The sequence below is a fragment of the Sceloporus occidentalis genome, unplaced genomic scaffold, assembly GCF_023333645.1.
Source record: "Sceloporus occidentalis isolate IW3139 unplaced genomic scaffold, rSceOcc1.0.p SCAF_1, whole genome shotgun sequence".
NCBI classification, from domain to species: domain Eukaryota; kingdom Metazoa; phylum Chordata; class Lepidosauria; order Squamata; family Phrynosomatidae; genus Sceloporus; species Sceloporus occidentalis.
The window spans coordinates 88,324,375-88,342,936 of NW_028316981.1; positions in this window are offsets into that span (position 1 = coordinate 88,324,375).

Consider the following 18,562-nt stretch of genomic DNA (forward strand, 5'->3'; position numbering starts at 1 on the left):
AGTTTTAGCCCAGTCTTTGCCCCAAAGAGAACCCACAGAAATATCTATTAAAGCACTGTTTGCTTTAATGATGATCTGTTACAATTTTAATCTCAGAGCATTTCATCCTATTGCAGTAATATGTATGCATAGAGAGTGCACATTAAACTTCAACAGCTTCTGTCAAAAAATCTATATGGAGTCTCTTAGAATTATTCATCCACAACTAATTAAAAGGAGAAATGTTTTTGGCATGACAATCTCAGTAATCTTATGAACAATTGTGTGAGGAAGAACAGATAGGAACCAGAAGATTTCTGGATCTGACAGTACTATGGAACAAAGACAGGTTTTTCTCCAATTGTTAAGAAAGAAAACATCCTCTTGACTACCACAGTCAGAAGGTAATAAGCTGCAAAACATAGTACTCGAGTACTCCTCCTTTCCTCCTTTTTTCCCTTTTAACATACATAAGGCAGTTTCAATAGAAAATTCTAGTTTGGGGGGATTCTTAAAAAAAAATGTCACAAATTAATGTACATTCACAGATCTTTTCATGTACCAGCCATGGAACTATGTTTCTGATTAAATGATACAACCATTTAAGCATCCCTTTCTGGGCATCTCCCATGATGTCATCAGTGCCAATTCCCCCCTCCCCCAAATATCTCAGTGCTACAGAGCAAAGGAGATGTCAGAGGATTCGTACCTGGGACAGTTCTTGAACTGAAGGTGTGAGAAATCAATGCAATCACAAAGTATATTTTAGACACCATCCCTAAGGAAAACAATGGCATTGCTGTGCAAACTGTCAATGTGATCCCAATGTAGAAGGCACATGATCCATACCTGTTCTGTTCTCATTTCCAGAAGGGAGAGTCACCATGTTAAGTCTGTTGCCACAAAAACAACAGTCTTTGTGGCACTTCATAGATGAATATGATTTATTTGCTATAGGATTTTGGGGACTGCATTTGATGAAGTGGGATTTAGCTCACAAAAGAGTATGCCGTCTAAATATTTTTAGCCTTTAAAATATCACACGACTGGTTTTCTTTTCTTTTATCTACTGGTTTTATCTTGATTGAACCACTTAAACACTATTTATTTTTCTTCAGGCTTTGATGAAAAAAATATTTTTTCATCAAGACGTTTTTTAAAAATCTAAAGGTTCAGCATACTTTTTAAGACATATGATTTTTCAAGAGCTGTTGGCAGTTTACTTATCCAGAGCTTCAGTAGAATTTTGTTATTGTATGCCTTAAAGTCATTTCCAACTTATGGTGACCCTAAGGTGAATGTAGCATGGGGTTTTCTTGGCAAGATTTGTTCAGAGAGTTTGCCTTTGCCTTCCTCTGAAGCTGAAAGAGTGTGACTTGCCATAGATCACCCAGTGAGTTTCCATGGTCAAACAGGGATTCAAACCCTAGTCTCCAGAGTCCTAGTCCAACACCCAAACTGTTACACCACGCTGGCTCTCTCAGCAGAGTTACCCACTAAATGTATTTTTAAGACTCTACTTTTTAACATCATTTGGGGGCTTAAGGAAATATTGTAATTACAGCTTCAGACTTCTAAAAGCATTGTGCCTATAACTTGCAGCAAAAGCAGAAAGCTAAATAAACTGAATTATTACTTATCTAGCTTTACAATGTACATGTCAGTTTATGCAGAAACAAAAGCAAAAAGACAAAGGCTTAGGAGTACACAATCTAAACTTCAGCCAGAGTTAAAAAGCAAAAAACAAATGAAGGGGCTAACAGGATAATAATGGATTGTAAATGTAATTACATGTATTTAGGATTAGTTTCAGTAGGGGGGATGTGCATGTGTTGTGTACCTTCAAGTCATTTCTGACTTATGGTTTTCTGGGATGAAAGTGTATGGAACTGATCACTAAAACACTGCTGAAGGCTTCACAGAAAAGATTTTGAAGAAGGATTTCAAGGATAAGAGACTGCCACTTTATCAAATGCCATAGGTTTACTAATAATTATTATCAATTTACTATCCACATTTGATGAAAAAAGGGTAAATTTATTACTCAGTTTTTCTCATACAAAAGCTAAACACAAATACAAAATTGTATTTAGAAAATTAGTAAGAGCAGGTGAGAAAACCACTCAATGCACTATTAAAGAGAATATCACACACTTTATGCTTAAATCTACCAAATAATCAGAGATGTCCAGCACTGCTGGTTTAGGGATACTAACCCTATTGCTTGAATGTAATATGGACAAGGCATTTTCCTCTACAGATAAACTTTCAAGGCACTCCACTGCACCATCAGAAATAACTTTGGAAACAGCATTGGAAACTAATGACTTTCTGTCTGTGAATTGATTTTCTACTTCCTTTTGATCCTGTTCTGGTCTTTTCGTTAAGCAAGTATCTCCCAAAGAACTGGAAACGAAAGTAAATATTTACCCACTCATCATAAAAATAAAGTTAAAGGGGTTTGGGGTGGGAAGATGTAAAACAGCTCCGAAAACTGAATTCTGATATAGGCTTAATGGTCACCAATCAAGTGTTTAGTGCCAAATGTTGCAAGTCTTTATTAGCTCTGCCAATTAATCACATATGTAGATTTGTCAAATATGTAGATTTGCAAACAAGCTCAGTTACAGCGATACACTCAAGTGCCATATTGCTACTGAATGTGCTTCTGAAGCTGTCTCTCTGTTCTAAATCAATCACACTCATTCCAACCTCATCTGAATTACAGCCTTCATCCAGTTTCATTGTCATGACTTCCACCATCACCCCAAGATGTGGAACATCTTGCTGAGAAATTTTGTTAGAAATCTGCAATCTCTTCTTAAAACAAAAACACTCCAGGGCTCCATAGGTATAAGAAAACCTATCTGAAAGTAATTTAAAATCAGAACATGTCCAAACAATGCAGGTGGAAAAGGCAATGCCATTTGATCCATCATGGATTACAGGCCATGCCATTCCACCTCATAAGGCAATACAGAATAACTGCACTGAGCTGCATATGCAGCAATAATAGACTAGAGACATTGAGTTGTTAAAGTAGGTTTACTCAGTGATTGAGAAAGTTGCATTTTGGACCCAGGATCTCTCAGGTATGTCCTTGTTAGATGGAACTTTACCAAGTTCTGGTTTGAAATGCAAAACGGCTCCTTAGTTTTCAGTGTAACTACACTTTGTTTTGCCCATATTAATAAGGGGCGTCATTTCTTTTCTTTTTTAAAAAAGAGCTTTGTTACTCATTATTTCTCTCCTGCTTCTCCTTGTTATTTACCATTTAAATATGATGTCTTCTTTGGTTCTTCTATTTTCTATCTTCTAATTTCATGGATCTTTTGCATTTTATTGCCACAGGCCCACAAACTTTAAAGGAGTCCTCCAAAGTATTAACCCCGTCCCCCAAACAGATTCAGCACCTTAAACGGCTCCCTTCAAGTTCAGACTATAACCCAAGGCAGATTCACTCTCCCCCCCCCCCCCCGGCATAATGGCCACCGGCTGCCACAGAGTATAGCACAAGCACCCCCTGAATATGTGCCTCTTAAAAACATTTTGTATGAAGATAGAGTTAGAATATCTTAAATTATAAAGATTTTTTTAAAAAAAAATCAATCAAACATTTGCAAGATTAAACCCCCACCGAGCCTACCTTAATATTTCATAAGCTAGTTTCTGATCAAGTCAGGTTATCAGTCAGTTGATCATTTACCAGAAGGCTGTTGCCTTCAAAGAACCAGCTCATGCAGGCACTGGCAATGCACTAGAGAAGCTAGCAGCTGCAGCATGTCAAACCAATGGGCCAGAACCCCAGCTTATTGAGGTCCAATTCCAGCTTCAAAATAGAAATGGTTATGGCAGTCTACCATGAATCTAGAGAAGTATATTCCTATCAGATCCAAGCATAGAAGTACAGCAGCAGATCAGGCATATCTTGGAGCAATCATGCAGCATTTCAGAATGTATATTATTTGGTTCTACAGCTTTGTTGCTGGATGATCATAGCACTGTCAATAACTGAGAAGGGGAGCCAATATCTATTTTGTTGACAGCAAAACAAACTAGAGAAATATGCACTCTAAGAACACTTTCACAGTATGCATTGTAGCACTATGATTGCACTTTAACACAGGCAGCATCCTCTGTAATCCCAAGATTTGCAGTTTTAGGAAGGGCATTTAAATTTCTTAGCCAGAGATGTCTGCCTCCTCAAACTATAAATCCCAGAATCACATATCTAACCACTCATTCTTCAGTTTAAATTCTGAATTCAGTTCACATCTCTGGAGATGTGAAGAATCCCCTGCCTTCCTGGCTTTATATTACTCTTTGGAGATATTTAAACTAAAGAATGAGTGGTTAGATCAAAGATGATCACACTGCCTGTGACTGTCTGTAGAGAGGTAGTGAGTAAAATAGGTATGTAAAATGGGTGTAGCTCCTCGGTATCTTCAGACTGACATCCACTTTCCAATGGAATGTTATTTTTAATGTTCATCTTAATATCCCCTCACCTTTACTGGAAGTACTAGGAAGGATTCACTATGTTTTCAGACAAGTAATGCTGTCCAAGTGGGAATTTCAGTTTAACAGAAGGAATTCCATACTTGAGATAAAAGAGTCTGAAACTGTCTTGTTCTGTAACTGCTCTGGTAGCAGAGGATCATGTCACTGTCACACAGCTAAAAACTTAAGGGAAAACTATTTTGCCTTCACCCATTGAACCTCCTTCTCAATCTACTGTTTAGCATGGGACTGGAGTACAGTGCACAAAACAGTAGACTGTGGCAAATCTGTGTGAGCTTCCAGTTAACAGGTACTCTTCTCACACTAAACATATGTCAAGAATCCTCAGCAGGAAACTTACAACTTTCTAAATCACTGATATTTAAAGGCACCATAGTGAGTTACAACATGTAAGGATGACCTGGACAACATACATCACCAGATGCAAGCAAGTCTGCTTGAATGAACTTCAACTGAAATAAACAAAGACATTCATGGGCACCAAGTCCAGCTCTATGACTGTAAAACCACATCACTGTTGTTCACATCTTCAGTTGCCAATCTCCCCAGTATATCTTTTTTCTAAAGCCTTGTTCCACAGTACCTATTTGCCAGTTCCAGTCAAAAGGTTGCATGAGATATAATCAGGAATTATTCACTTACCATGAGTGCTGGACAAGGGGACATTACATTTAATCCTATGGACACCATCTACACAAGAGTATGAAGAGAAACATGGGGTGAGGGAACTAGTTTTAAATTTAGCAATAACGTTATTAGCCATTTTATGTTATGAACTGCAGATTTAATACTCATAGGGGTTTTTTTGGGGGGTGGGGGTGGAGTTTTTACTACAACATAAAAATCGAGAGAAGAAAGAAAAGTTCATAACGCCAGTATTTCTCCTCTTTTTCCCATTGAGCTCATTAGTTTGTTGCTGTAGTTGATTATGTAGCTTAATTTGCCTTGTTTTCATTCTGTTAGGAAACAGAGCACCATCTTAGTTCTGGGTCTCGTTAGTCAAGGACTGAGTAGTAACAAGGCTGTGGGGAGTTGAGAGAGAAGAAATGCCCACTTTGAAGACATCCAAAAGCTTCATGTTCTCCATTTTCATCTTTCATTATGTAACCGTGAACTGCCTCAGAGTCAGATATGCTACAGACACACAATCTCACTTGGGTTAATGTAGTAATGGGCCCAGTAAATATTCTGGTATAGCTGATGAACTAACATTGACAAAACTAAGCAGGCATGCCCCTCATCAATGCCTAGATGGGAGCTCCATGGCATAGATCAGACTGTTTGCCCAAAGTGGAATAGATCCTTTGAATAATTGAGAATTTGGTACATCAGCCATTATGCAATTGACACTGACTCTATGGATCTACTTTTGTTGGGACTACCAATTTTATTTAGACATATGCATTTTTATATTATCTTTATATCTAATCTTTGTACTCACAGACAGGTAGCATACAACATTACATTCAGCATACATTAAAAAAAGGAATTTCATACATGATCAATTAAACTTTATTAACAATTAACAACCACATTAGCAACAATTTAAAACATTAAAAAATAAAGATAACAAGTAGTTGCAAAGCATTGGAACACAGTTGTAAAAACCCTTCATTTAGAACCAGTCAATTCCTGTTCAGCCTTTTTAAAGTCTTTCCCTGCTGATGGAAGGACAGCAAGGTGGGTTTTCCTTGGGAGGGAATTCCAGATCCTAGGGGCAGCCACCAAGAAGACCCTTGTTAACTCCATCTGACTCAGTTAAAAGTTTATAGTTTTAGGGTTGGATCCTAAAAACCAAGGGAAGACTTCCGCATGCAAAGCAGAGCTTTTTTGCAGCAACCTTAAAGCAATTAACTGTTTGGGCAGTCTTGATAATTGGCACTGAATATGATATTGAGGACTGCAGCTGAATACCAGCAATCCAGGGCCAGTCCCACCATTGGAAAGTGAGGTCTCATATTAGGCTGAGCAAAGGGAATGGTAGCACGGTATTGAAGGACAAAGCTGCCTGGGTGCCACATGGCCTTCTTTCAGGCACAAAGTGGAGGACAGCACTGTCAGCTTGGGGCACATGGAGTGGGGAAAGGACACTTTTGTTTATCATTCCAAGCAGCAAGGTGTCTTGAGCCAGCCTTGGACGAAATTGGGACAGACTTTTTCCTCTGTATAATCAGAAATGCCCCCAATCCAAGACTCCTTAAGCAGCCATTCCATGTTTCAACTCGTTTCACCCATCAGCAAAGCATCCAAGGTATTTCCCCTGAAATGTAATCACCTGAAGTGTCTCATTGTCCAAGTCACACTTAGAAAAAAACACAGTGCACATTCTGAGGCATGTTTAGCCTCATCGTAGCTCTTATTACCAGCTCTTGTTTGTATATTTTGTGAACTGAAGCAGTGTGGGGATAGAAAGAGAGCCTCTTCCAGTTCAGCCACATTTGCTAGCATTGCACCTGCTGCGGGTCAAACTGCTTTTCAGCAGTCTAGTGGGGAGGAGGAAATCAAGATGTTGAAGCACTGAATCATTGTTATACAAAAGAAATATTACTGTTCAGGGAAGAAGGATGTATTATATCAGTTCTAATCAACATGGTAGTCCAGGGACCCATTCCAGGCCATAAGCCATCGGCTGCCAATCTGCAGTGTTCTCCAGGAATGAAAGGAAGCACTGTAGCCAATGGGCACAAATATGGTACCAGTTCCTGGCACATTAGGAAATTGCCAATCCCCATCATCAGACAATCCAAGAAACATTGTGTTCCATAACACATCTGGCATTAGTTATATTAGTCAGATATGCTTTCTCAATTTCTCCCAGTGAGTACATATGATGGACTACAGGTCTCATCATGCCCAGCCAACCCAAGCTGGACAGGAATGACTGAACTGTAGTGAAATACAGCTGGAAGGTACCAAATCAGGGAAGTTCTTTTGCTGCATATTATATATAAACCATACTAAAAAAATGTTGGAAGTGCACACTACAGCAGGGTTGATATGGAAAAGTATTACGAAGCCTTTATTGTCTAGAGTGAAGACAATGAGTTCAGACCAACTGTTTTCAAATCAAACTGTACATCTCTCATCTAACTGTGTTATTGTGTGGCTCCTCCACAGCCACTCATGCATAGCTACAAGGGACCTGTTCCTCCCATGAGGTAATCCCAATATTCTCAAAATGAAGCAACTGTGCAGGCAGAGAATAGCATGTGGATTGTTCCTGACCACACAGAAGACAGTTAGCAGGAAAAGTTGGCATACTATGGGTTGTACCTGAATAGTTATGACATTCACACACTTATTCGGGCTATTGAGCATCTGCTCTCAAGTTGTTGTGAGTACATGTGTATCTCTAGTGGGCCTCAGTTAATCGAGGAGTCAAGAAGACTTGACTATGTCAACACACAAATCCTATCTATGATAATAGCACTGGATCATCAAATGTGGCCCAAAAATACAACTCAGGTGGGAAGAAAGCAAGTGAGGATAAAGTAGTAGGTTTGTTTGGTTTTTTTTTAAAAAATGCCAATATTTTCAATCAAGCTACAAGTATGTGTATATTGAAAACATGCACTTTAGAAGGTATGACGGACCTTCCAAAAATAGAATGAAGACTAAAGTAAAGATATTAGTTGAGTTGGTAATTCTGCACATTGTTTTTCCCCTAGGAAATGAGGGACTGCCCTGCCTTTTCTATGTGAAATTTGTATGTATGTGTCCCATTGGTATGGCCTTAATGCTCCATAAAGGATGTTTTTGCTACATTGGACCCAGAGTGCAAAGCAACTGCTTCCTTAAGAGTAAACATTTTTACATCATAATAAACCTGTAACTTATATGAAGTACAGCTTGCATGCACATACACAGGGGGAAAAACATTCAGATGTCAATGGCAGATTATTTTTTTGGCTTGTAAAAATAAATTTTAAGAGGAAAAAATCTATTTCAGCAGTTTGAAGATGGAATGTAAATTTCTGTTAAGTGTATATAATAGTATATTTATTCAACCATACATTCATGGCAATTCCAATTAAAAACAAAAATAAACATTTTCTGACAATTTTGTTTTTGTGTGTTGCTTGGGGAGGGGCTATGGTTGTGGTACACCACAGAGTAAGAATTATGCACCCTTCACATACTGTCTGGCAAACTGCTAGTGACATATACGTAAGTTCACCTTATGCCTGAATCTGCCCCTTTCTTTTTTTCCCTTCCCTTCACAGCACGCTAATAAAATATCTTGACAAATTCTCACTCATCCACTGTTTTCAGATGCAATTTCTTTTTTCACTTGTCTTACAACATATGATCAAAACCAAACAGATAAAAAATGTTTTCACACTTTCAGGTTCATAACAGAACCATTTTCTAAGGTTATCTAAGGCTTTACAGATCAAACAAAAGCTTGTTAAATGGACAACTAATGTAGAGAAGAGTGGAATTGCACATTTCAGTTACATCCTTTGATCATCTAGTACCTGACATCATTCATCTCCAATGAAATTTACCAGGGTCTTTCAAAGACAACGGCCATGAAAATCCAGTCTGCTAGAAGTAACGAGAGCAAGGATCACTGACACCTGGATCAATGTTCTTCCACAAAGATCATATAGGGGAAACTACCCAAAACTGTTTAAGAAAAACCTCTCCTTGCCAATGCCCCCCTTCTACTGCATAAACATTAGAATGTGGAGGGGGGCTTGCCCAAAGACTAACCTGAGGAGGCTGAGCACTTTCCCTACGATGAACTGGTAAAATGGAGCACCAAGACTCCTATGTAATTGAGTCCCCTCAGTTATTGTCCATTAGCAGTGTACCAAATGATCAAGCAGCTAAGAAATATGAAGACAGGCATTGTCACTGAGCCCTCCCAAGAATAATAAACACTGCCTGTAAACTGTCCTATTACTTACTTGGGTGTAAGCAATACTGAACACAAGGAGATCACTTTTAAGTACACATTGTGTTTGTTGGTCTTTAAGGGAGGCAGCCACCAGAAGAAGGAAGGGAAGCAGCCAGCCACAAGGTAAAGCAGAATCTAGTGGGACAAAGAGAGAGAGGGGAGGCAAAGTCCATCTCAACCCCCATTATAGTCCCACGAAAGGAAAAGGGAAGCAGCCGACCACAAGGCCAAAGGAGAGATGAAGACAAGACAGAACAAGAGAGTCCAGAGGAAATGCAAAAAGAGCCCAGAAGACAGCTGAGGAAAGAAAGAAGAACATGAGGGGAGAAGGGAAACAAAGGGAAGGAGGAGGAGACGGGTAGAGAATCAACCAATTCAACAACAAAGGGGTGTGTAATAGGAAATAGCTATTGGGCAGCAGCAGTGGTGGTGGGTGTTACTAAAGAAAGAGAACAACAGTGACACCATAGCGAACACTTGTTAGCACTGCACAGGGAGGTGAAGGTAGTCCTCCTTGATTAACTCCCTCACCTAACAAACCCTACGATGAGACATCCCAAGTGATACACAGGCAGGATCAGAGCACTAACACAGAAATAGGAAAAAAATAAAGATAGTGAGAAAAGTAGTAGACATACTCAGAAAGGCAGCTGTAATCAGAAGCATCACTACACATAAAATAGGGACTTGGAATGTGAGAAGCATGAGCCAAGGGAAGCTAGACATAGGAAAAATGGAAATGGAACGCATGAACAAGGCGGTACTGGGGGAGAGTGAATTAAAATGGGCAGGAATGGGCTACTTTGAATCAGACAACCACGCAACGTTCTATTCAGGGAATGAAAAGACATGAAGAAAGGGGGTAGCTTTCACATTAAAGCAGTCATAGGATACAATGCAAAATCAGACCGAATCATCTCAATAAGGCTACATCGGAAACCAATGAATATCATCATAATTCAAGTATATGCACCAACCACAGATGCAGAACAAGAAGAAACTGATAGATTCTATGAAGGAGTACAGGAAGAAATTGACAACACATCAGCACAGGATGTCAAGCTGATTATTGGAGATTTGAATGCCAAAATTGGAAGCAAAGAGGAGTCAAAAACAGTAGGCAGATTCAGATTAGGCATAAGAAACAAAGCAGGTGCATGTCTGACAGATTTTTGTGAAGCCAACAACCTATTCATTGCTAACACAATTTTAATCCAACCAGAAAGAAGATTATACACATGGACATCAACAGATTGCCAACAGGAAAAAAACAACAAATAGATTATATAACTGGAAGCAAAAGATGATGAAACTCCATACTGGTGTCCAAGACAAGACCAGGTGCCAATTGTGGTACAGATCACATATTACTCATATCAAAAATAAGAACAAAACTCAAGAAGAAAACAAAACCAGTCATCATTCCAAAATATGATATAAACAATATCTCCATCGAATTCATCGATAATGTAAGGAACTACATTGTACTACTAAATATAATTGACCAAGAACTGGAAGAGTTTTGGTCTGAAACTAAGGACATAATAAAAGAAGAATGCAGACAGACACTTCCAATGGGCAAAAAGAAGGAGAAGAAACCATGGATGACAAGTAAAATGTTACAAGCAATAAAGGAAAGAATAGAAGCAAAAGAAAAAGAAGATAGGAACAAGCTAAGAACCATGAATGCAACAGTACAGCGGCTAGTGTGTAAAGATAAAGAAAACTACTACAATGAGCAGTGCAGAGAAACAGAAAACAACAACAGAAAGGGGAGAACGAGAGGCCTATTCCACAAGATCAGGAAAATCAAAGGAAAGCTCAAACCAAGGACTTGGACACTCTATGACAATAAAAATAACACAATTCAAGACCAGGAAGGAATAAAAAGGCCATGGATACAATACACAGAAGAGCTATATAAAAGAGATGACAGAATTAAGGACACATGGAACAAAGAGCTATATGAAGATGCACCCCAAATTCTAAAAATTAAGGTGGAAGCTGCAATAAGAGAAATGGTGAAAAACACGTCACCAGGAACAGATGATATTCCAATTGAGCTGCTGCAATCCACACTGACAGAGTTAACTATAGTGCTAACTAAGAATGTCAACAGATACGAAAAATAAAACAATGGTCGACAGACTGGAAACTATCAATATTCATCCCCATCCACAAAAAAGAAGACAAAAGATTGCAGCAACTAAAGGGCCATAGCACTGATCTCCCATGCAAGCAAAATCATGCTCAAAATTCTACAACATAGACTCCAACCATACATGGACAGAGAAATCCCAGAGGTCCAAGTGGGGTTCAGGAAAAGAAGAGGCACAAGGGACCACATTGCAAACATATGATGGATAATGGAGCACACCAGGGAAATTCAAAAGAAAATCAGCACATGCTTTATAGACTACAGCAAAGCCTTTGACTGCATAGATCATGAAATGCTTTGGAACGCCCTTAAATACATGGGAGTGCCAACACATCTGATAGTCTTGACGAGGCATCTGTACTCAGGACAAGAAGCAACTGTCAAAACAGAACATGGAGAAACAGAATGGTTCTCAATTGGCAAAAGAGTCAGACAAAGCTGCATCTTATCACCCTACTTGTTCAACTTATATGTAGAACATATTGTAAGAAAATCAGGCTTGGACACAGAAAGAGGAATGAAAATAGGAGGAAGGAATATTTATAGTCTGAGATACACAGATGACACCATAGTACTAGCAGAAAACCTCAAAGACCTGGAACAACTACTAAGAAAGATCAAAGAAGAAAGTGCAAAGGCAGGCCTATTGTTGAACATAAACAAAACAAAAATAATGACCACAGAGAACCTACACAAATTTGAATTAGACAATGCAGAAATAGTAAAAGAATTCTCATACCTGGGATCAAATATTGATAGAAATGGGGACTGCAGCCAGGAAATCAGAAGAAGATTAAGAATGGGAAGGACAGCTATGAAAGAACTAGAGAATATCCTAAAATGCATGGATATACAACTGAGCACAAAAGTTAGAATCATACAAGCATTGTATTCCCTGTTACTTTGCATAGATCTGACAGCTGGACAGTTAATAAGGCGGATAGGAGGAAAATCCATTCATCTGAGCTGTGGTGCTGGAGAAGAGTGCTAAGGATTCCATGGACAGCCAAAAAGACAAACAAATGAGCCCTGGGTCAGCAGGGTCGCCATGGGTCAAGACCAACTGGAGGGCAGTTAACAACAAATCTTTAAGGATGTTTGAGTGATAATGGATGGGAAAAGTGATTTCCCCCCCACACACACACACACATTGTAAGTCAAATAGGTAGAATAAATAAATAATGAACTGCCTGCTGATGTTGAGCCCCACTCCTTCCCCTCTCCTGCCTACCAATATGTCATCTTCATTGGTTTAGAAGAATGAAACATGAGTGGTATGTCATTAACATACAGATAAATAATTCAGCTATAGACAACCTCTTACAGCAGTTTCATGGAAATGTTGAACAACACAATATGGAAACCTTGCCTGTGGCTACTGGAATAACAATATCTCAATAGCATCTCCCAACTGCAGCACTTGTTAAGATGGCATTCACTGAACTGATATGTTTTCTTTATATTTGCCTCTGTGTTGTGTCATTTTACAACGGGGCTCCAACCAGCTCTAAAAGGAATTTGAATCACCAAGTTGCTAGAGCTTCCAGTTCTAGGATCTAACCATGATCTAGCACAAATACAGCTTCCAACTGTGCAATGGACAGATAATAGAGATTACAGCACTATGCTGCTTCAGTGGGAGAAGTTCCAAAGATCTCCTTTACATGAACCTTTTAAATATTGAGACTTCCAAGCAATTCTGGTCAAATTAGACACAGATGATCAAAGAATAAGTGGTTTTGCTTTTGCTTTGTGATTTTTGCTTCTGGAATGACCAACACTGTTGTAGTATTATGAGGTGTGTGTTTGTTTTTATGAGGATGTAGGAGCTTAAATTTGCATTTGAAAACCTCAGATATTTTAGGAATAAATAAATGAACACTAGTGAAACTAAAGGTCTGTGGGACACAAATATCCTTCCTAATTTATTCCAGATTATAAAATTCATGCATTTTATTGCGCATTATTCAAGATCATTTTGTAAAACTATTATCATATTTAATAAACCTTAAAATATTTCAGCTTCTTTCATTCACAAAGTTAGATCACATTCCATTACTCAAAAGTAAACAATACTATTTTCTATTAAACATTATGGATGCCCTTTGCCATCAAAGGTCTATGTATTCAGTACAAGAATAGGTTTTCAGCTTTCCTGTACCCTGTTTGTATTTTCAGCAACTACCCACACTTAGAATAGTATGGCAGGATTAAATGCACTATTTTGGACACAGCCTATTAGATACAAAAAGCTTTAAAAACTTGAGCAGGAAATGATTAAGCACCTCCTAGAATAGTATTTGTTCAGCCTTGCTCAGAGTGAAATGGGAGAGAACCAAATTCCAACTCAGATAAACTTTTGAATCCCACACATTATGCCAACAATAGCTGCTATTAAGTCAATTATGACTAAGATTTTTGCATTTCGATTTCCTATGGCCCTGTCTATTATAATCCCATCCACTCTAAGGTGTATAGAATATATAGTATGTGCTAATTCAGATAATACTTCATACACTGGATGAAACAGCAGTGGCTGTGAGAGTTTATTCTATCATAAATTTGGTTAAGGTGCCACAACCAACATCTCACGATTACTACCTTTCCAATCTTTTCATTGGCAAAATTTCAGACCCAAATTGTGCTGCTTTTTCATAAAAGTTGTCAATGGCTATTTATAATAAGTAACTTGAACTGGATTCTGCTTCTTTCCTCTGAAACATAACTCAGTCCAAAATCCTAACTGGTAAACAGACTGGCTTTCCATCTTAAAAGTTGTACTTCTGAATGAGCTAGCTTAAAGTCTTAACACTGTCCTCGAGTCCTCATTCTTTTTGGAAACTATTTTTTAAAAATGAGCAGAATCTAGCAGAATCTACTCAGGGTTGTGTTAACTCTTGCAGGAAAGAGATTCCTACAGGACTTCTTGATGTTTCTCTAAGTTGCAAAACCCAAGAACAAACATGATCACTATTTAGTGATGCACAAAACAATGAAATCCCCCCTCTCCATAATCACTGGAGATTTGGATGAATCATTAGATCATGCTTGGAGCTGGAAGTACCACTCTAGAGGAGTCTGGACTGAGCCTATTCCAGAAAGACCTGGCCTCTCCACTGTTCCTGAATCTAGAAGTTCTGAAAGAACAAAATCAGTATCTCTTTGTGAAGTCAAAGACTTTCATGGCCAGTATCCAGTTTTTTGTGGTTTTGTGGGGCTATGTGGCCATGTTCTAGAAGAGTTTATTCCTGACGTTTCGCCAGCATCTGTGAAATCTGAAGATGCCAGCCACAGATGCTGGAGAAACATCAGGAATAAACTCTTCTAGAACATGGCCACATAGCCCAAAAACCCCACAAAAAAATAAGCATCTCAAATTCTTGGTGGCCTTTCTTTCCTCCATATGGGAGAAGTGTCATCTCTTTTTGTCTCAATCAGTCGTTCACATTCTACAAACACAATTATGCTCCAAGATGCTCTCTTTGTTCCACTTTGACCATAGATGTGAGAAATGTCACACCAGGAGCTAGTAGCAATGACCAAAAAAGTGGTAGTTATCTAGACTGGCTGTGGCAATGATGGCACACTGCCATGGCTATGTTATTCATGTCATAAATGAAAGTTTATTGTGTGAGACCTCCTGGATTTATTCCAGAGGTTTCTCAGTGTTAAGGTCCTGCAAATATAAAAGTAGCCTTAGCTTTTGTAAGGATGGTATCTGACGAGTCACTCTCTGCTTCTCTTTGGGTGTCTAGGATTCTGTAAGGAAACAGTATCATCCCTAGCTTCAGACATCACTGACCCTGAAACTGAGGCAGCTACTAACGAAACCTTGAGTTTTCATTAGTTTCTTGGAAAGGCTACATAGCTTCATGATGATTCTTAGAAACAATGGGTTTTGATCATTCACTATGAATCAAGTCTTCAGTGGGGAGTATGTGGGGGGGGGGGCTTTCAGGTGGTCTGTCTTCCCATGGTCATTTACATTATGGACCTTACAATCTTTATTAATCAGACATATTGTGAACTGAAAATTTTCAGTGGAAGCTGAATTGTGCTATTTTTTTTCTTACTCCCAACTATGCAAAACAAGGCCTCCCAACTCTAAGATTCTCTGAGTCAGGACACCCTACCTTAACAGACTTGAGAGCTGGCATCTTATTTGCCAATTACCTTCCCTTTGCAGATACAGGAATCATACAGTCCTTTGAATATTAATGGACTGCAACTCCCATGAACAAAGAATACTGGGGATTGCAGACCAACATTTGGAGAGTTGCAGACCAATACCTCTCAGACTGTATTTCTCCTATCTCTGGAAAGTTTGTTCTTTACTAGTCCATTCAATGAACTCCACTCCTCATAGTTTTGGTCTTGATGATGTCAGCCTTCCCTAATTCCCCTCCAGATGTTTTTAAACTATTGATCCATTCATTCTTGACTACTGACTATACTGGGTAGGACTAGCAGGAGCAGTCCAGAACACCTGCAAGTCACAACATTGAGAAATGCCAGTAGGAAAACCCCCAGGGAGCCATCTAGTTGGGGTAGGGAATGGAAATGCAAAATTTGTATTGCTTTTAATTTTGCCTCCCTACAATCCACACATTGTTGAAAGGTAAGACAGAGTGTTTCCCCTAAGTGGTTTTCCCATATTCCTGGGCTGGGGACAGGCTGCTCCAGTCCCATAGAGGTCCCGCTCGATACTGCCCTACTGAGAAAAAAAAATCAGTTTAGACCCCCAAGAGGCACTGTTACTCTGTTTTTCTTCTTCCCCCTTTCACCCATGCCAGCAGGGATGTGGCAGCATGTTGCTGGATTGCAACTCCCAGTAGCCCCAGCCAGCCTAGCCAATGGGAAGAAACGCTGGGAGTTGTAGTCAAACAATATCTGGAGGATCACACAATTGGAACCCCAGCCCAGTGGGTTGAGGGTAAGCCAACCCATTATCTAAAAAGCAGACCTGAAAATATAAATTGATTTGTTAAAAAGTCCATGTGTTACCTTTCAACCCATTAAAAATTTCAACAAGTATAAATTTTGTTATTTTAATCTGTTAAATGCTAATATTACTTTTGAGTAACAATTAGCAGTTCCGTCACTTTGTTACCAGACTTCTGAGTAAATTTTAAATTTTTTAAACCGTTTAACAAATCAACCAATAAAGTAACAGCTCATAATCCAATTAACAGGAATAAATTATTAATTACACTAAACCTTCCAAACTATAGTGTGTGTGTGTGTGTGTGTACACACAACAACAACAACAAATTATGTTAAGTGGTCACAACACATTCTGAAATCTTAGTTGCTCCTTTAGAATAAAGCAAGCTGTAGGCCATGTCAAAGGAACAACAGTTCAAATGCCATTCTTTCCTAAAAAGATAGAAGACTGAAAGCTTTTACACAAAGAATTCATCTGATGCAGACTTTAAAAAGCTTATGCTATCAAAGTCTGTCTCTGTTAGCCTCAAAAGTGCTACAAGATCCCTTTGTACACTGAGAATATAAGAGTTGTGCTGGATCACATCAAAGGTTTATCTAGACCAATGTTTTCCTTTCGGTTGTCACTTAGATGCCTTAGAGCTGGGGAAAAGACTGAGCATGTTAAGGAGAAGTACTGAAAGGAAACATAAAAGTTTATTTGGATACAATTATAATATTTTGCAGGTGAAAATACTTTTTTCCTTTTCCTCCTGTTTTGCTGTCATCTTAAATTATTTAAGAAGTAACAGGAACAACACTCCCCCTCACCTTGCCACCTCAGACAAGCTCCATATTGCTTCCAATTCAAGATGGATCTAGTCCACAAGTGTTCAACAAAGGCAACCCAAGAGATCAATTTTCTACATCTGGGACACTTCAGGGCCCATACAGTCTGCCAAAATTAAAGAGAAAAAACTAGAATCCATTTTTATTTATTTTTTGGCCAGGGGAGGGGAGTATTGCTTAATGTTAAGTAGTGCAAGGAAAGCTGCAACCTACGTAAAAAATGAATTGCCACTCCAAGGAGGAGCAACTTTTCTTTTTTAAGCCTGAAAAAAAGCAGTCCAGTCTGGAAGTCTACAAACGTTGTTGAACACAAGAGACAGATATTTAACTGTGAACCACCACAGATACCATCTCATTCATATTCTACAACTAGGAAGACCAAAAAGAGAAGAAAACTGCTTATGAATAACCATTTGGGGAGGGGGGGGGAATTCTCCTGTTTGGTTTGTAACATCTTGCCTGATGAAGCCCATGGAGCTTCAAAAGCTTGTAACAAGTATATTGTGCATTTTAGTTGGCCGATAAAGGCACCACTGATGGATTTTTATTTGCATTTTTGTTAAATGGCCCAGACAGCTAGCCCAGCATGTTTTCTGTATTGTGAGATACCGCATTATAGCTGCAACAGGGGAACCATGAAGAGTGGCCTGTGGACTGAAACTTTAACCAAGGTAAAACATTTTTCTTCTTAAATTTGGGCTGAATTTGCATGTTCTACCTCTATACCTCCAAAATGTTCCTGGTGCAAAACCATGGAGACTTGTTGAGGAATCCATTGTTCTCTGCCTACAAAGAGGCCTGTGACCTCACTGGAATGGAGACATATTGCATTGCAAAAGAGGGGTTACTGTTGAGATGCAAATGGACCTTAGATTTCCTGGTTTTTGAAAATCTCCCTATTGCCCCATGGCCAGGAAGAGGGGGAGCCTGTCTGCACAAAATATATCCTCCCCACTATACCATCTTTACTAAGGATTGAAACAACATGCAGACATCTGACAAACATCTCCAGTTGTTTTTTTCTCTCCTGTTTGGTCCATAACATCTTGCCTGATGAAGAAGCCCATGGAGCTTCGAAAACTTGCAACTAGTATATTGTGTATTTCAGTTGGCCAGTAAAGGTATTACTGATAGATTTTTTTTGCATTTGTTAAATGGCCAACAGAGCTACCCCACATGCCATTTAAAAAGTTAGCTATTCAGTCACATAATCAGCTTCTGGGTGAACC